Source organism: Pseudophryne corroboree, chromosome 3, assembly GCF_028390025.1.
Source record: "Pseudophryne corroboree isolate aPseCor3 chromosome 3, aPseCor3.hap2, whole genome shotgun sequence".
NCBI classification, from domain to species: domain Eukaryota; kingdom Metazoa; phylum Chordata; class Amphibia; order Anura; family Myobatrachidae; genus Pseudophryne; species Pseudophryne corroboree.
Window position 1 is genome coordinate 127,344,765 of NC_086446.1, and position 20,687 is coordinate 127,365,451.

General features: G+C 44.3%; 1 protein-coding gene across 3 annotated transcripts in view; it reads left to right on the plus strand.

Moving 5' to 3' along the window:
* The first annotated feature begins 17,046 nt into the window (after window positions 1-17,046).
* ZDHHC5 (zinc finger DHHC-type palmitoyltransferase 5) overlaps window positions 17,047-20,687 on the plus strand; it is a 295,308-nt gene continuing 291,667 nt past the window's right edge. The window contains exon 1 of one of the 3 annotated variants that reach the window (XM_063958464.1): window positions 17,047-17,392. The gene's annotated coding sequence lies outside the window, so the exon portion shown is untranslated. Of the gene's footprint in view, window positions 17,393-17,445; window positions 17,468-20,687 lie in introns of those variants that run through there. The other 2 variants (XM_063958462.1, XM_063958463.1) reach the window with 2 other exon arrangements.

Consider the following 20,687-nt stretch of genomic DNA (forward strand, 5'->3'; position numbering starts at 1 on the left):
CAGACTTTCCTGTTCCCCACTCCAGAACACCAATAAATCATCTATATAGCGATGATACACAAAAATGTTGTTAACAATATCCTCATTTTCAAAAAATAACTCGTTCTCCACTTGCCACATATATGTATTGGCAAAGGCCGGGGCCATCGCCGATCCCATGGCGCACCCGGTCCTTTGCCAATAAAATCTACCGTCAAACAGAAAATAATTATGTGACAATGTGTATCTCAGCAATTCTAGAAATATCTCTATCTTAGGTCCTGTGTACAGTGGGTTATACGGTATAAATAGGTAAATACGGTATAAATAGGGTCTAAATAGATGAAGGTACATGAGATGGATGCAATTTAAAACTCGGATTACATAATAAGTTTATACTTAGGTTTTATGTAGATATAATTTGGTAAATAGTAAAACAAAGCACTGTATTCACCTCCATAAAGCTGATATTTTATTGATATTTTATTGATCCACATATTACTATAATTGAATACATAAAATGTTTTACATGGCACAGAGCAACACTAAATAGGAGAGACATGTAGGAACGGTCTAAATGGCTACACATAAACATGTTTTGTTTGATTTGTTTGGCACTAACATGATGTCTTGATTAACGGTTAAAGTATCTGTTTTTCAATGTACATCTCTTATTTGTTTATGTTTTTTCACACAGTTGATTATGTTGGCATGGAAACCGTCCTTTGTGTCTCCCCTGGACTTCCTGTCGCCACGGGTTAAGAGCGACGCTACTTCCGGATCTAGCGGGTGACGTGACCGGAAGTGCATAAGATGACGGCCTGGTGGACGGGCGGGAGTCGCAGCGGGCAGGACCGAGGACGGTAAGGTATAAATTTCACTTGTTTAATGTGTCATATTATCCTGAAGACGGGGGTAACACCCCGAAACGTTGATGATATGAAATAAAACGACACAGATATTCTGAAATCTATTTGCTGTCCTGGAGTGCCGCTACTGTTGGTGTGTGTATATATATATATATATATATATATATATATATATATATATAGCAAAATTTCCACGTCAGAGAAAATAAGATTTTACTCACCGGTAAATCTATTTCTCGTAGTCCGTAGTGGATGCTGGGCGCCCATCCCAAGTGCGGATTGTCTGCAATACTTGTTTATAGTTATTGTTTAACAAAAGGGTTATTGTTGAGCCATCTGTTGAGAGGCTCAGTTATTATTCATACTGTTAACTGGGTATAGTATCACGAGTTATACGGTGTGATTGGTGTGGCTGGTATGAGTCTTACCCGGGATTCAAAATCCTTCCTTATTGTGTCAGCTCTTCCGAGCACAGTATCCTAACTGAGGTCTGGAGTAGGGTCATAAAGGGAGGAGCCAGTGCACACCAGGTAGTCCTAAAGCTTTCTTTAGTTGTGCCCAGTCTCCTGCGGAGCCGCTATTCCCCATGGTCCTTACGGAGTCCCAGCATCCACTACGGACTACGAGAAATAGATTTACCGGTGAGTAAAATCTTATTTATATGGCGCTGCCTGCAGTGGCAAACGCAGGATTTTTAGGGGGGGGGTTTCCAGATGCAAGATAGAGCGGCACTTCACAGACTTGATAACATCAATAACAGGTTTCTTTATTTGCATATAGTTTATATATATGGTACGGCAGTGTGGTGCCCCCGCTGGGATTCCAAAGCCTGTATTGTGACCACCAGGATCCCGATGATCGGTAAGTATATATATATATATATATATATATATATATATATATATATATATATCCACGGTAATCCTGCACTCTCATCCCATAAACTCCAACGTTGCGGGTGCTCCTAATGAACCCTTACAGATCCACTCGAACAGCAAAATTTCCACTAGGTGGAAGGTGCACTCTCGCAGTAATAAATGAAAATCCATGTATAAAAAGACTTTTATTACGAAAGTCCAAAAGCCTTATATGTCGACGTTTCGGTCCGTGTGACGGGCCTTTCTCAAGACTATTAGCTTTTAAATTAACATCTTGCATCAAATTATTGTCATGTGTCTGTGAAAAGAATAAAGTGTAGACAAATTCACATATACAGGGAACTACGCCTCCCAGGCCAAGTATCATCTGACAACTTTCCAATAATATAATCACCGCATTAAAATATTCCATCTCACCAATTACTAATGTATGTGACCATGCAGCTTTTACATGAATCTCACCACCTTCACCTGTGACAGAGCCACCCAAACTCATAGTATCACGTGAAACAGCTCACCTAAGATCAGATCATAGTCATCAACAAATTCATAGCACAAAAGGGATAGCATATCCGGACACAGTCTTAAAAATCATAGATGTAGAGGAACGTACATCTAAAATAAGATGTCAAACATGGATTATACTCATGGAAAAAATCACTAAAATAGTACTTCAGTGAAAACAATTCTCAAACATACTTGATCAAACAGATCCTGCTACCATGATGCAGCTGCAGGGTCACGGTATGCACGACGTGCTGCATGAATAACAACAAAAACTGTATCTATATTGTGCTACAGTCTGCGTTCAGTGAAAGGTCAATGATACAAAGTGAAAAGTAAAAAGTAAGAACTTACAGTGGTTGGGAGGAGAATAACGCGTCCCTGAGCTGCATGCCAAATGACAGCAACAGGACTGCTATTTAAATATCCCGGACCGGAAGTGGCCGGATACATCATGTGCAACTCTCTAAAGCTTCCCGCCAGTAAGTATTCACGGCTAATACTCTGCAGAGTGCTCTATCATCTACAAAGATGCGGCTCCCAGGCCGCACATCGCAACAGCCGTCAAGGGCCCCTTGCACCAATATCCGCAGCACCTACAACGCGCCCCGGCAGGTCACGGAGCTCATGCGTTCCACCTGCTGGAAGTGCGTTCCACCGGACCGGAAATGGCCCGAATGTGCACCGAACAGGCAGTGGGTGAACTCTAAAATGGGTTCCTACCCACTAATACTAAACGAAATCAAATGACAGTGTGCAGTACATCGTGGGGCGTGGCTCACATGCTGCTACCAAAACATTAGCAAAGTGATCACAGTAGAAAAAAATATGTCAATACTTAACAGATGTCTAGGCCTGGGGGGTAGTCCATACATACAAACATCGCACAACTGGACCATTGTACAAAGTACAAAAGCACTAAATAATAACAATTCAGAATTAAAGAATCAAAAAAAATTATAAAAATATAATGCATGAAAAAAAATATAAACATGATGTGAATAAATAATTTCTCTGAAAGGAACCTTTGGAGCCTAATGATATTAGGCTGCCTATGTACACTTTAGATTAATATGTCAATTAACCATTACATAGTGTGATTAGAACAAGTTGCATAAATGACATCATCACCCAGTATAGTGTCTAATAAGGAGAACCACTCCAATCTTCCTCCAAGACACAAATATAAATCAATTCTTTCGATAGTGACAGGTTCCAAGAATAAAGAAAATACAAAAATACAAATAAACAGAAAAACAATTATTAGGTGTAGTTTACAGAAAAACATTAAATGGATTGGACTCATTAAGTCCTCTCGGGGCGACCGTGTCCAACCTGTGTATCCAATAGCTTTCGCGTCTCTTCAACAACAGGGACCGATCGCCACCAGTGGGACATGGTGGGATCCAATCGATTAGTTTACACTTTAAACTAGCAACTTGGTGTTTAGCACTTAAAAAATGCCTGGCTACCGGTTTATCAGTTTTGCCTGTAGTCAATGCAGTATGAATCGAGGACCGATGGTTGGCCATCCGATCTCGAAATGGCCGTGTAGTCAGACCAACATATACAAGTCCACATGGACACTTGAGAATATAGATTACATGGTCTAACCGACAATGTAGATGATATCTTAGCTTGATTACCTTCCCAGAATGTGGATGATAAAACACTGGACCAGTCAACATCGATCTACAGGTGGTACAGCTACCGCAAGAGTAGCTGCCCGGTCTTGACTGCATTACCTGAAATGGAGTCAGGTCTTTTTTGGGGAACATGGTAGGGCGCATCAATAGTTGTCTAAGGTTTGCGCCTCTACGGTAGGCTACCATAGGCGAATTCATTTTAGAGAAAGGAAGATTGACATCTGAGGCTACAATAGGCCAATGCTTCCTTAGCGATTTCCGTATAGTGGTGGTATTATCAAACTGTGTTGGAAAAATCATGCGGTCTATACTTTTATTGGTCTTACTCTGTTGACCCAAAAAGATTTTGGTAGCTTTATTTAGACATTTGGCTAATGTTCTAGGTGTATATCCTCGACTTAAAAATCGAGAAGTAACCTCTGTACACTGTATATTTCTGCGATCTGGTTCAGAGTTAATACGCATGATTCGTAAATACTGAGAAATAGGGAGACTTTCTTTTAGAGCAGGGGGATGAAAACTATCTGCCTGTAACAGCAAGTTACGATCAGTAGTTTTGCGAAAAACAGTCGAGATAAAACCAACATCTGTTTTGATAACGGTGACATCAAGAAAATGAATCTCGGTAGATGAGATAGTATGCGTCAAACGAATAGGGCTGTCTAATGCATTCAATTCATTGACCATGTTTGTAAACTCAAATTCGGTACCTCGCCAGAGTAAAAAAATGTCGTCTATGAATCTTCGATAAAAGACAATCTTTTGGCCATAAATTGGCAATAAGTGTGTGGTCTCATAATCGGCCATATAAAGATTGGCATATGCAGGGGCCAGATTAGACCCCATTGCAGTGCCTGCAATCTGCAAAAAATACTTATCCTTATATAGAAAGTGGTTTTGAGTCAATACTAGTTCAGTGAGTTCTAATATGAAATTGATTGGAAATTCAAGATTCTCAACTTTCAACAAACTTTTCTTAATGGTATCTAGTCCTGCTTGGTGTGGAATTACTGTATATAATGAACATACATCTAAGGATGCCAACATCAGAGTTTCATCGTCTACCTGAATCCCATGTAACTGAGTCAGGAAGTCACCGGTGTCTTTTAGATAGCTTTCAGTTTTTAATACTAGTGGTTGTAAGATACTATCCACTAGAATGGCCAATGGTTGTAATATAGAACCATCGGCAGCTATAACAGGCCTTCCAGGTGGATGGGCCAAAGATTTATGTATTTTTGGAAGTGTATAAAGTATGGGGCATTTGGGATGATCCACTTCCAGAAAGTTTTTTAAATCATCACTTATCCAACCCTGCTCGTAACCAAATTGAATGGTCGAATCGACCTTGTTTTTTATTTTAATCATCGGATTACAGTCTAGTGGTCTATATGTCCTGGCATTAGATAGTTGGCGTGAGATTTCCTGGTCGTAGTCAGCCCAATCCTGAACTACGACCGCTCCACCTTTATCCGCTGGGCGGATAACAATGGAGGTGTTCTCTCTAAGGGCTTTAAGAGCCGAGCGTTCGGGGGGGGGGGGTTAGATTATCAAACACCTTAGATGATTTGTCTGTCTCAATGTCAGATTGTACTAATCTCAAAAACGTTTTGATACTTGGATTTGAAGATGGAGGATCAAAGTGTGATTTACCACAAAATTTACTTTTTCTACCAACGGTAGATTTATCTGAAAAATATTCACGGAGCCTCATGGACCTGCCAAATTTGTATTGGTCAACTAGTTTATTAAATGTTTGTGTTTTACATACTGGCACAAAGGTTAACCCTCTGGATAAAAGTTTTATTTCCGCCTCGTTTAATTCTTTAGAAGACAAGTTAAAGACAGTGTTTACTTGCGTTTCTGACGACCTCTTCGCTTGACCACCACCCCTCCTCGTGTGCGGTCGGTGCCGCTTCTGAGGTATTTGCCGGAACCGGTGATATTCACCGGACCGGTCTCTAAAAAATTAACTGAATCTGAGGGTCCCTCCGTGTATTCAGCGTCGGAGGTAGAAACAGAAGATCCAAATTCCTTGGGAGGTATCTGTGTTCTACGCCTCCGAGGGTAACGCCTATTGTAGTCCTCCGAGCTGCCAAGAAGCCAACGGTATACCGTATGGTTAGAATAATCGTTAGTCACTGTTAGTAATTTTTTCCTTTTAAAGGAAAGTAGTTCTTTTTTATAGTTTTCAACTTGAGTTTGTAATCTATCTGTCCAGTTTTGGGACTTATCATCCCGTAATGTGGGAAGTGCTGTGATGTTCGTGGTTTCAATATCAATCTTAATCTTTTTAAGTTCTAAACCTACCTCCTCTATAACGAGGGCCATAAGATCAAGTGAACATTTATTAAGAACCCCACACCATCTACTGCAGAATGTGGGGTTGTTTCTACCTAGTGTGGGAATATTGGCTATTCGGAATCCTCTAGGTAACTGCTTACGCCTGTGATATTCAGAGAGAAACTGACCGTGTAAAGTCAGGTCAACCTCCCTCTGTCGCAGTTTCAACACTTTGTAGAATACATCAATAGGGGTATCTGAGGGTAGGGCATCAAAATCAAGCTTATCAAATAGGAGTTTTTCAACTTCCTCATCGGTGAAGGAGACAGTGCCACCTTCTGCCTGAGATAATAATCCATCATCGAGTAAGTATACCCCAGTTTGTGACATCATAAATGGGCGAAGGATCAAGTGTCGAAGTATGTACTTTAAACTACAAGGCAAATTGATAATGTGCCAATGTTGAAATCACCCAATAATATAGATCAAAACAAACATAATATTACAGAAATATAGAACAAAAAAATAAAAAAACTCAAATCAAAAGATGGTCCAGTATGCGTTATCCGTCTGCTGGACTAAATAGTCCCTCCACATGCGCAAAATGTCCAACTGTTTTGATGGGTGTCAGGAAATCTGGTCCACTCTCTGTGGGCCCGACTCTATATCCACGGTAATCCTGCACTCTCATCCCATAAACTCCAACGTTGCGGGTGCTCCTAATGAACCCTTACAGATCCACTCGAACAGCAAAATTTCCACTAGGTGGAAGGTGCACTCTCGCAGTAATAAATGAAAATCCATGTATAAAAAGACTTTTATTACGAAAGTCCAAAAGCCTTATATGTCGACGTTTCGGTCCGTGTGACGGGCCTTTCTCAAGACTATTAGCTTTTAAATTATATGGCCGATTATGAGACCACACACTTATTGCCAATTTATGGCCAAAAGATTGTCTTTTATCGAAGATTCATAGACGACATTTTTTTACTCTGGCGAGGTACCGAATTTGAGTTTACAAACATGGTCAATGAATTGAATGCATTAGACAGCCCTATTCGTTTGACGCATACTATCTCATCTACCGAGATTAATTTTCTTGATGTCACCGTTATCAAAACAGATGTTGGTTTTATCTCGACTGTTTTTCGCAAAACTACTGATCGTAACTTGCTGTTACAGGCAGATAGTTTTCATCCCCCTGCTCTAAAAGAAAGTCTCCCTATTTCTCAGTATTTACGAATCATGCGTATTAACTCTGAACCAGATCGCAGAAATATACAGTGTACAGAGGTTACTTCTCGATTTTTAAGTCGAGGATATACACCTAGAACATTAGCCAAATGTCTAAATAAAGCTACCAAAATCTTTTTGGGTCAACAGAGTAAGACCAATAAAAGTATAGACCGCATGATTTTTCCAACACAGTTTGATAATACCACCACTATACGGAAATCGCTAAGGAAGCATTAGCCTATTGTAGCCTCAGATGTCAATCTTCCTTTCTCTAAAATGAATTCGCCTATGGTAGCCTACCGTAGAGGCGCAAACCTTAGACAACTATTGATGCGCCCTACCATGTTCCCAAAAAAAGACCTGACTCCATTTCAGGTAATGCAGTCAAGACCGGGCAGCTACTCTTGCGGTAGCTGTACCACCTGTAGATCGATGTTGACTGGTCCAGTGTTTTATCATCCACATTCTGGGAAGGTAATCAAGCTAAGATATCATCTACATTGTCGGTTAGACCATGTAATCTATATTCTCAAGTGTCCATGTGGACTTGTATATGTTGGTCTGACTACACGGCCATTTCGAGATCGGATGGCCAACCATCGGTCCTCGATTCATACTGCATTGACTACAGGCAAAACTGATAAACCGGTAGCCAGGCATTTTTTAAGTGCTAAACACCAAGTTGCTAGTTTAAAGTGTAAACTAATCGATTGGATCCCACCATGTCCCACTGGTGGCGATCGGTCCCTGTTGTTGAAGAGACGCGAAAGCTATTGGATACACAGGTTGGACACGGTCGCCCCGAGAGGACTTAATGAGTCCAATCCATTTAATGTTTTTCTGTAAACTACACCAAATAATTGTTTTTCTGTTTATTTGTATTTTTGTATTTTCTTTATTCTTGGAACCTGTCACTATCGAAAGAATTGATTTATATTTGTGTCTTGGAGGAAGATTGGAGTGGTTCTCCTTATTAGACACTATACTGGGTGATGATGTCATTTATGCAACTTGTTCTAATCACACTATGTAATGGTTAATTGACATATTAATCTAAAGTGTACATAGGCAGCCTAATATCATTAGGCTCCAAAGGTTCATTTCACCGAAATTATTTATTCACATCATGTTTATATTTTTTTTCATGCATTATATTTTTATAATTTTTTTTGATTCTTTAATTCTGAATTGTTATTATTTAGTGCTTTTGTACTTTGTACAATGGTCCAGTTGTGCGATGTTTGTATGTATGGACTACCCCCCAGGCCTAGACATCTGTTAAGTATTGACATATTTTTTTCTACTGTGATCACTTTGCTAATGTTTTGGTAGCAGCATGTGAGCCACGCCCCACGATGTACTGCACACTGTCATTTGATTTCGTTTAGTATTAGTGGGTAGGAACCCATTTTAGAGTTCACCCACTGCCTGTTCGGTGCACATTCGGGCCATTTCCGGTCCGGTGGAACGCACTTCCGGCAGGTGGAACGCATGAGCTCCGTGACCTGCCGGGGCGCGTTGTAGGTGCTGCGGATATTGGTGCAAGGGGCCCTTGACGGCTGTTGCGATGTGCGGCCTGGGAGCCGCATCTTTGTAGATGATAGAGCACTCTGCAGAGTATTAGCCGTGAATACTTACTGGCGGGAAGCTTTAGAGAGTTGCACATGATGTATCCGGCCACTTCCGGTCCGGGATATTTAAATAGCAGTCCCGTTGCTGTCATTTGGCATGCAGCTCAGGGACGCGTTATTCTCCTCCCAACCACTGTAAGTTCTTACTTTTTACTTTTCACTTTGTATCATTGACCTTTCACTGAACGCAGACTGTAGCACAATATAGATACAGTTTTTGTTGTTATTCATGCAGCACGTCGTGCATACCGTGACCCTGCAGCTGCATCATGGTAGCAGGATCTGTTTGATCAGGTATGTTTGAGAATGGTTTTCACTGAAGTACTATTTTAGTGATTTTTTCCATGAGTATAATCCATGTTTGACATCTTATTTTAGATGTACGTTCCTCTACATCTATGATTTTTAAGACTGTGTCCGGATATGCTATCCCTTTTGTGCTATGAATTTGTTGATGACTATGATCTGATCTTAGGTGAGCAGTTTCACGTGATACTATGAGTTTGGGTGGCTCTGTCACAGGTGAAGGTGGTGAGATTCATGTAAAAGCTGCATGGTCACATACATTAGTAATTGGTGAGATGGAATATTTTAATGCGGTGATTATATTATTGGAAGGTTGTCAGATGATACTTGGCCTGGGAGGCGTAGTTCCCTGTATATGTGAATTTGTCTACACTTTATTCTTTTCACAGACACATGACAATAATTTGATGCAAGATGTTAATTTAAAAGCTAATAGTCTTGAGAAAGGCCCGTCACACGGACCGAAACGTCGACATATAAGGCTTTTGGACTTTCGTAATAAAAGTCTTTTTATACATGGATTTTCATTTATTACTGCGAGAGTGCACCTTCCACCTAGTGGAAATTTTGCTGTTCGAGTGGATCTGTAAGGGTTCATTAGGAGCACCCGCAACGTTGGAGTTTATGGGATGAGAGTGCAGGATTACCGTGGATATATATATATCTTGCGCTATACCTCTAGTCTCAAACCAACAAGAAATACCCTCTGTCAGATAAGGTATTAAAAGTAGATTACAAATAGAAATGGATTCTCGTGGGAGCCAATATGCCTTTTGTATGACAATAATTTAAAGTTTTTATTGTACAGAAACAAACGATATTTATCCTAAGCGTTCGTTATTGACACAACCTTCTAAAAATTCATATAAAACAATATTACAATCTTATACATAAATTACAGTTGGATGTGAGGATTTTACAGCCAGGTGATCACAGTCAGAACTCGAAATGGATGTATCTCCAACCAGATGTTTGTGATAAGGACTTTGTTAACCAGACGTTGCAAAAACCAACGCGTTTCGTCCGTTAGGACTTCATCAGGGGTTTGGAATCAGTTCTTATAGTAGGAGTGATTACCATTGATTAGAAAGGTTTAGAATATCCAATGATTACATCCAATCACATATTCAATTCGATAAATATAATATCTATTTTCAATCAAGAATGGTGGAACCTTATAGTCTACCTCTGTTTATACATGTCACCAAACAGAGAACTTAGGAAAATTTCAAATCCTGAACGAAACTATTCCTTTTTACAGGAACAAGTGCAACCTCACTGAATCCCAACTACAGTATATACTTACCGATCATCGGGATCTTAGTGGTCACAATACAGGCTTTGGAATCCCAGCGGGGGCACCACACTGCCGTACCATATATATATAAACTATATGCAAATAAAGAAACCTGTTATTGATGTTATCAAGTCTGTGAAGTGCCGCTCTATCTTGCATCTGGAAACCCCCCCCCTAAAAATCCTGCGTTTGCCACTGCAGGCAGCGCCATATAAATAAGATTTTACTCACCGGTAAATCTATTTCTCGTAGTCCGTAGTGGATGCTGGGACTCCGTAAGGACCATGGGGAATAGCGGCTCCGCAGGAGACTGGGCACAACTAAAGAAAGCTTTAGGACTACCTGGTGTGCACTGGCTCCTCCCTTTATGACCCTACTCCAGACCTCAGTTAGGATACTGTGCTCGGAAGAGCTGACACAATAAGGAAGGATTTTGAATCCCGGGTAAGACTCATACCAGCCACACCAATCACACCGTATAACTCGTGATACTATACCCAGTTAACAGTATGAATAATAACTGAGCCTCTCAACAGATGGCTCAACAATAACCCTTTTGTTAAACAATAACTATATACAAGTATTGCAGACAATCCGCACTTGGGATGGGCGCCCAGCATCCACTACGGACTACGAGAAATAGATTTACCGGTGAGTAAAATCTTATTTTCTCTGACGTCCTAAGTGGATGCTGGGACTCCGTAAGGACCATGGGGATTATACCAAAGCTCCCAAACGGGCGGAAGAGTGCGGATGACTCTGCAGCACCGAAGGAGCAAACTCAAGGTCCTCCTCAGCCAGGGTATCAAATTTGTAGAATTTTGCAAAAGTGTTAGACCCTGACCAAGTAGCAGCTCGGCAAAGTTGTAAAGCCGAGACCCCTCGGGCAGCCACCCAAGAAGAGCCCACCTTCCTCGTGGAATGGGCTTTTACAGATTTAGGATGCGGCAGTCCAGCCGCAGAATGCGCAAGCTGAATTGTGCTACAGATCCAGCGAGCAATAGTCTGCTTCGAAGCAGGAGCACCCATCTTGTTGGGTGCATACAGGATAAATAGCGAGTCAGTTTTCCTGACTCCAGCCGTCCTGGAAACATATATTTTCAAGGCCCTGACTACGTCCAGTAACTTGGAATCCTCCAAGTCCCTAGTAGCCGCAGGCACCACAATAGGTTGGTTCAAATGAAAAGCCGATACCACCTTAGGGAGAAACTGAGGACGAGTCCTCAATTCTGCCCTGTCCATATGGAAAATCAGATAAGGGCTTTTACATGACAAAGCCGCCAATTCTGACACACACCTGGCCGAAGCCAAAGCTAACAGCATGACCACTTTCCACGTGAGATATTTCAAATCCACGGTTTTAAGTGGCTCAAACCAATGTGACTTTAGGAAATCCAAACCACGTTGAGATCCCAAGGTGCCACTGGAGGCACAAAAGGGGGCTGAATATGCAGCACTTTCTTAACAAATGTCTGAACTTCAGGCAGTGAAGCCAGTTCTTTCTGGAAGAAAATCGACAGAGCCGAAATCTGGACCTTAATGGAACCCAATTTTAGGCCCATAGTCACCCCTGACTGTAGGAAGTGCAGAAATCGACCCAGCTGAAATTCCTCCGTTGGGGCCTTCCTGGCCTCACACCACGCAACATATTTTCGCCATATGCGGTGATAATGATTTGCGGTTACATCCTGGCTTTAATCAGCGTAGGAATGACTTCCTCCGGAATGCCCTTTTCTTTTAGGATCCGGTGTTCAACCGCCATGCCGTCAAACGCAGCCGCGGTAAGTCTTGGAACAGACAGGGCCCCTGCTGCAGCAGGTCCTGTCTGAGCGGCAGAGGCCATGGGTCCTCTGAGATCATTTCTTGAAGTTCTGGGTACCAAGCACTTCTTGGCCAATCCGGAACCACGAGTATAGTTCTTACTCCTCTCCTTCGTATTATTCTCAGTACCTTGGGTATGAGAGGCAGAGGAGGGAACACATAAACCGACTGGTACACCCACGGTGTCACTAGAGCGTCCACAGCTATCGCCTGAGGGTCCCTTGACCTGGCGCAATATCTTTTTAGCTTTTTGTTGAGGCGGGATGCCATCATGTCCACCTGTGGCCTTTCCCAACGGTTTACAATCATTTGGAAGACTTCTGGATGAAGTCCCCACTCCCCCGGGTGGAGGTCGTGCCTGCTGAGGAAGTCTGCTTCCCAGTTGTCCACTCCCGGAATGAACACTGCTGACAGTGCTAACACGTGATTTTCCACCCATCGGAGAATCCTTGTGGCTTCTGCCATCGCCATCCTGCTTCTTGTGCCGCCCTGTCGGTTTACATGGGCGACCGCCGTGATGTTGTCTGACTTAATCAGTACCGGCTGATTTTGAAGCAGGGGTCTTGCTTGACTTAGGGCATTGTAAATGGCCCTCAGTTCCAGAATATTTATGTGTAGGGAAATCTCCTGGTTTGACCATAGTCCCTGGAAGTTTCTTCCCTGTGTGACTGCCCCCCAGCCTCGAAGGCTGGCGTCCGTGGTTACCAGGACCCAGTCCTGTATGCCAAATCTGCGGCCCTCTTGAAGATGAGCACTCTGCAGCCACCACAAAAGAGACACCCTGGTCCTTGGAGACAGGGTTATCAGCCGATGCATCTGAAGATGCGATCCGGACCACTTGTCCAACAGGTCCCACTGAAAGGTTCTTGCATGGAACCTGCCGAATGGAATTGCTTCGTAGGAAGCTACCATCTTTCCCAGGACTCGCGTGCAGTGATGCACCGACACCTGTTTTGGTTTCAGGAGGCCTCTGACTAGAGATGACAGCTCCTTGGCTTTCTCCTCCGGGAGAAACACTTTTTTCTGGTCTGTGTCCAGAACCATCCCCAGGAACAGTAGACGTGTCGTAGGGACCAGCTGTGACTTTGGAATATTTAGAATCCAACCGTGCTGTTGTAGCACCTCCTGAGATAGTGCTACCCCGACCAACAACTGCTCCCTGGACCTCACCTTTATCAGGAGATCGTCCAAGTACGGGATAATTAAAACTCCCTTTTTTCGAAGGAGTATCATCATTTCGGCCATTACCTTGGTAAATACCCTTGGTGCCGTGGAAGGACCGAACGGCAACGTCTGGAATTGGTAATGACAATCCTGTACCACAAATCTGAGGTACTCCTGGTGAGGATGGTAAATGGGGACATGCAGGTAAGCATCCTTGTTGTCCAGTGATACCATGTAATCCCCCTCGTCCAGGCTTGCAATAACCGCTCTGAGCGATTCCATCTTGAACTTGAATTTTTTTATATATGTGTTCAAGGATTTAAAATTTAAAATGGGTCTCACCGAACCGTCCGGTTTCGGTACCACAAACATTGTGGAATAGTAACCCCGTCCTTGTTGAAGGAGGGGCACCTTGACAATCACCTGCTGGGAATACAGCTTGTGTATTGCCTCTAACACTGCCTCCCTGCCTGAGGGAGTTGTTGGCAAGGCAGATTTGAGGAAACGGCGGGGGGGCGGGGGGGGGGGGGGGGGTGGGGAGACGTCTCGAATTCCAGCTTGTACCCCTGAGATACTACTTGAAGGATCCAGGGATCCACCCGTGAGCGAGCCCACTGATTGCTGAAGTTTTTGAGACGGGCCCCCACCGTAACTGGCTCCGCCTGTGGAGCCCCAGCGTCATGCGGCGGACTTGGAGGAAGCGGGGGAGGACTTTTGCTCCTGGGAACTGGCTGTCTGCTGCAGCTTTTTCCCTCTACCTCTGCCTCTGGGCAGAAAGGACGCGCCTTTAACCCGCTTGCCCTTATGGGGCCGAAAGGACTGTACCTGATAATACGGTGCTTTCTTTGGCTGTGAGGGAACATGGGGTAAAAATGCTGACTTCCCAGCTGTTGCTGTGGAAACGAGGTCCGAGAGACCATCCCCGAACAACTCCTCACCCTTATAAGGCAAAACTTCCATGTGCCTTTTAGAATCTGCATCACCTGTCCACTGCCGAGTTCATAACCCTCTCCTGGCAGAAATGGACATTGCACTTATTTTAGATGCCAGCCGGCAAATATCCCTCTGTGCATCTCTCATGTATAAGACTGCGTCTTTTATATGCTCTATGGTTAGCAATATAGTGTCCCTGTCTAGGGTATCAATATTTTCCGACAGGGAATCTGACCACGCAGCTGCAGCACTGCACATCCATGCTGAAGCAATAGCTGGTCTCAGTATAATACCTGTGTGTGTATATACAGACTTCAGGATAGCCTCCTGCTTCCTATCAGCAGGCTCCTTTAGGGCGGCCGTATCCGGAGACGGTAGTGCCACCTTCTTTGACAAGCGTGTGAGCGCTTTATCCACCCTAGGGGATGTTTCCCAACGTGACCTATCCTCTGGCGGGAAAGGGTACGTCATTAGTAACCTTTTAGAAATTACCAGTTTCTTATCGGGGGTAGCCCACGCTTCTTCACACACTTCATTTAATTCCTCAGATGGGGGAAAAACCACTGGTAGATTTTTCTCTCCAAACATAATACCCTTTTTTGTGGTACCTGGGGTAATATCAGAAATGTGCAACACATTTTTCATTGCCTCAATCATGTAACGTGTGGCCCTTTTGGAAGTTACATTAGTCTCATCGTCGTCGACACTGGAGTCAGTATCCGTGTCGACATCTGTGTCTGCCATCTGAGGTAGCGGGCGTTTTAGAGCCCCTGATGGCTTTTGAGATGCCTGGGCAGGCACGGGCTGAGAAGCCGGCTGTCCCATATTTAGTATGTCGTCAAACCTTTTATGTAGGGAGTTGACACTTTCACGTAATTCCTTCCATAAGTCCATCCACTCAGGTGTCGGCCCCGCAGGGGGTGACATCACATTTATCGGCATCTGCTCCGCCTCCACATAAGCCTCCTCATCAAACATGTCGACACAGCCGTACCGACACACCGCACACACACAGGGAATGCTCTGACGGAGGACAGGACCCCACAAAGCCTTTTGGGGAGACAGAGAGAGAGTATGCCAGCACACACCAGAGCGCTATATAACACAGGGATGAACACTATAACTGAGTGATTTTCCCTTATAGCTGCTTATATATATACTACTGCGCCTAAATTTAGTGCCCCCCTCTCTTTTTGACCCTTTGTAGTCTTGAAACTGCAGGGGAGAGCCTGGGAGCGATCCTTCCAGCGGAGCTGTGAGGGAAAAATGGCGCCAGTGTGCTGAGGGAGATAGCCCTGCCCCTTTTTCTGCGGACTTCTCCCGCTTTTTTCTGGATCTCTGGCAGGGGTATTTTTCACATATATAGCCTCTAGGACTATATATTGTGATTTTTTATGCCAGCCAAGGTGTTAATATTGCTGCTCCGGGCGCCCCCCCCCCAGCGCCCTGCACCCATCAGTGACCGGAGTGTGAGGTGTGCATGAGGAGCAATGGCGCACAGCTCCTTGCTTCTGGCTCTGTAAGGTGGACGGCGGCGCGGCTCCGGGACCGGACGATCGAGGTCGGGCCCTGTGTTCGATCCCTCTGGAGCTAATGGTGTCCAGTAGCCTAAGAAGCCCAAGCTAGCTGCAAGCAGGTAGGTTCTCTTCTTCTCCCCTTTGTCCCTCGTAGCAGTGAGTCTGTTGCCAGCAGATCTCACTGAAAATAAAAAACCTAAAATTATACTTTCTTTTCTAGCTCAGGAGAGCCCCTAGTGTGCATCCAGCTCAGCCGGGCACAAGATTCTAACTGAGGTCTGGAGGAGGGTCATAGAGGGAGGAGCCAGTGCACACCAGGTAGTCCTAAAGCTTTATTTATTTGTGCCCAGTCTCCTGCGGAGCCGCTATTCCCCATGGTCCTTACGGAGTCCCAGCATCCACTTTGGACGTCAGAGAAATTAAAAGATGCTGAAAATAGTTATAAATGACAATAATTATTACAATAATAGTATACCTTACACATTATTAGAGTACATGCAGTGTACCACTGTTCCCAGATGACATGTTATTACTGTACAGCATTATATGGCTGATAACGTTTCTATTTCATTCACAAATCCGACACTACTCTGCTGCTTTCTTCCAAAGCCTCGGTTGAAGCTAGATCCAAGTGGCCTAAGGGACCTTTTCCGTCAGGGGGAGGAGCCACGACACAAGGGGAGGAGCTACGCCAGCGGGACAGTTGCTCTAGTATCCTTCGCTCGCCATCGTGCCCGAAGCGTGGCGAACGAAGCGAGCCCGCGAGGGTACTTTTCGGGTACCTTGTTCGGCCGTAGCTCCTCCCCCTGGTGACGGGTCTCCTCTCCCCTAGGTACGTCAGAAGGTCCCTTCTCCCACTCCGATATAGAACCAACCTTCCAGCCTCTAGTGCGCCTAGAACAGCCGCCATTTTTCCGGAGATTAACGAGAACATACAGTCAGCCGTTGCCATAGGGCAACCCGGAAGCGACACTATGGTCACCCTCTAGCAGATAAGCGTGCAGCTGCCGCCAGGCCGCCACCAATGGTGAGGAGGGCGCAGTGTACGCGGAAGGAGCCCGGGCGCCGGACACAGCTAGAGTGGGACGCGGGCGGAGCCTTCGGCCAATGAGCGGCAGGAGGAACGCGCCTGCCGCTGACGTCACTCGGGCAGCAGCCAATCAGACGCGACTAGGCCCAAGTGCTACAGGAGTGAGGTGTACGGGGGTGAGAGAAGTGAGCTGACGGGGGAGACAGCGGATGATCTCGTGCTTTCCCATATCGCAATACAATTCCGACTGCCAGTGGGAGGGGAATGGAGACCTCGAGCCCGCCCCGCAGATAGCCCGGTAAGCGCCGGGATGCACGACATGTCGTGCGATCTACAGTCGTGATGTCTGCCCGGAATTGAACCCAGTGTCACGGTCTCGTCTCCCTTATATATATATATATATGTAGATAAAATCCATATATACACGTTTGTGTGTGTGTATGTATATATATGTATATATATATATATATATATATATATAATGTGTGTGTGTGTGTGTGTGTGTGTATATATGGAGAAGCTAAATGTATATAGTTATACTATAGCTCTAATCTATGCATCTATCTGTATGTATATGTCTATGTGAATGTCTATGTAGGGGGTGATTTAGTGGCTGGTAGTGGGTGCCCATTGGGCACTATTCAGGTGTTTAGGCGTGACTGCATGATTTCTGCTTGCAGCTTCCTGAGGTGGCGAGCAGAAATTGGCTACTTGTCGGTGGACGTGCTAACCAGGACTTTGCACGGGCCATACATCAGCGCTGTGATTCCATGTTCTGCCAATCCGATCTTTGCACGGGCCATACATCAGCGTTGTGATTCCATGTTCTGCCAATCCGATCTTTGCACGGGCCATACATCAGCGCTGTGATTCCATGTTCTGCCAATCCGATCTTTGCACGGGCCATACATCAGCGTTGTGATTCCATGTTCTGCCAATCCGATCGGCGGACATCACTGATTGTCAGTCCATTAGGGAATTGGAGAAATTCAACATGGGAATCGAGATTTTCCAACGTGTTTGATTTCTCCTGATCCTGGCGTCAGCAGAACACGCAATTGGCCTGAAACATGCTAGATGTATGTGTCCCTTAAGTGGAACATGTAGAGAAAAGTGTGCCAAAGCACAGTAGTTAAAGGATCAGCATCAACTGTCAGACACAGCTGGAAAACATTGGGCCCATTTAACAATCCGTCTTAATACCAGAGGCATATTTTGCTTAGTATCACACACAGTGATACTAACAAATTGCTTTTGGTATTCAACATTGCCTACCTCATATGTTCTGCTGCTATCAGACTTAAGGTGTGTACACACGGCGTCATGCGCCGCACAGCCCTACATTAACTGTTCGACAGTGTTGGGCTGCCTGCAGTCTATTATTCCTTGCGATGCCAATCCCGCAGGACCGTACATCGGCATCGCAAGGACTATACACACTGTGCGATATGCACTATATTTTCTCACGATTTTGCCTATATAGTCAAAATCGAAAGAAATATTGCACCGTGTGTACACAGCCTAACGTTGCCAGCAATGGGCTAGTGTACCATGCGGATGTACGATGGCCAGTTTGCGCAAGTGTTTGACTCCTTCAATCTGTGCGGATTTGGCAGTGCCCAGGAGGCTTCACTGAAGCCAAAAAGGCAATGCTGGGTCCCCATTGCTTGCAGTGGGGTCCATATCAATCTCTAGTTCAGTTGCTAAATGAAACCATGATAGAGGGAGCCTAGCGTCTTTACAGCTATACAGTGAAGTGAGCAAGAATCTTGATCAGGGAAAATCAGTGGATGTGGTGTATTTGGATTTTGCAAAAGCATTCGATACAGTGCCTCACAGGAGACTGATCATCAAATTAAGAGAACTTGGTCTAGGATGTACTATTTGTAGATGGATAGGAAATTGGCTGGATAACAGGGTACAATGAGTAGTGGTTAATGGGATGTTCTCCAGCCGGGCACCAGTAGTCAGCGGAATACCACAAGGGCCCGTACTTGACCCGCTACTGTTCAATATATTTATCAACGATCTAGGAATAGGCCTGGAAAGCACAATGTCAATCTTTGCAGATGATATTAAGCTGTGTAAGGTAATTAATTCAGATAGCGATGTGGAGTCTCTACAGAATTACTTATTTAAACTTGAAACCTGGTTGTCTAAATGGGGAATAAGGTTCAATATAGAAAAATGCAAAGTAGCGTCGTACACTGTTAATGGGGAAATTATAGGGTAACTGGTGGAAAAAGATTTGTGGGAGCTCATAGATAATAGGCTTAATAACAGTACACAATGTAAAAATGCTGCAAAAAAGGTAAGTAAAGTGCTCGCATGCATAAAACGGGGAATTGGGACAAGGATGTAATCCTGCCACTGTACAAATCATTGGAACGTCTGCACCTGGAATATTGTGTTAAATTTTGGGTACCATATTATAAAAAAGATATCGGTGAACTATAAAGAGTTCAAAGGTGAGCTACTAAATTTGTTAAAGGGTTAGTCTCTGGAGTACGAGGAAAGCCTTACAAGGTTAAATATGTATACACTAGAAAAGAGGCGTCTAAGAGGAGACATTGAAGATATTAATAAATACGTAAAGGGTCATTACAAGGAGCTAGCAGCGGATTTGCTTATTAAAGGAACTCTGTATAGGACACGTGGGCACTCGCTGAGGCTAGAGGAGAGAAAATTCCGTACACAACGTAGGAAAGGGTTCTTCACGGTAAGGGCAATAAAATGTTGTTGTTGCAATAAAATGTAATAATGGCATACTCTGTAAATACATTTGTAAACCGATTGGCCATATTTCTAATACCACGTTCACACTGCCTTGAAAAATCTGGGTTATTGCACGTGAACGTGCAGTAATCCGGGTTTATGTGCAGTGTGAACGGGGGTCCTGACAAATTCCCGGGTTGTCTGACCCGGTATTTCAACCCGGGAATAAAGAAGGGTTATTCCCGGGTCAATACCGGGTCAGGCGCAAGTGTGAACAGTGTTAAGTGTTCCCGGGTCGATGCGATCCGGGACACTTCAACACTATTGGAGCAGGCGGTGCTTGTAGATCATCTGATCTCCAAGCGCCGCCCCCGCATGTGACCCGGTGACGTCATCGACACGGCAATATGCCGTGTTGGGCCCGCCAGTCTGAACGGGGTCTCAAGTGGGTTGCACCTGGGAAGGTCTCGTGCACGAGTCCCGGGTGCAACCCGCTAAAGGTCAGTGTGAACATGGTATAACTGGAAAAAGTATCCAGGGTTATAGCATTTAACATAGTGACATTAATCTGGGAGTGGTAACAACCATAGTTGTCAATTGGTACTAAACCATTACTTCAGCAGGCGCATTATAATATGAACAGATTAACACAGAATACAGGTTAAACCCGATGGGCATTTTGCCTCTTTTCAACCTCACTAACTATGTAACTATGTAACAATCACAACTACAGCAGGTACCTAAGGACAGTCCTGGTGGTGGGAGCTGTAGAGATGTATTACAGATGGGTGTGGTTCATAGGGTCGACCACACTTAGGTTGGCAGTGTCTAGGTCGACCACTATTGGTCGACAGTAACTAAGTCGACACCTAAAATAG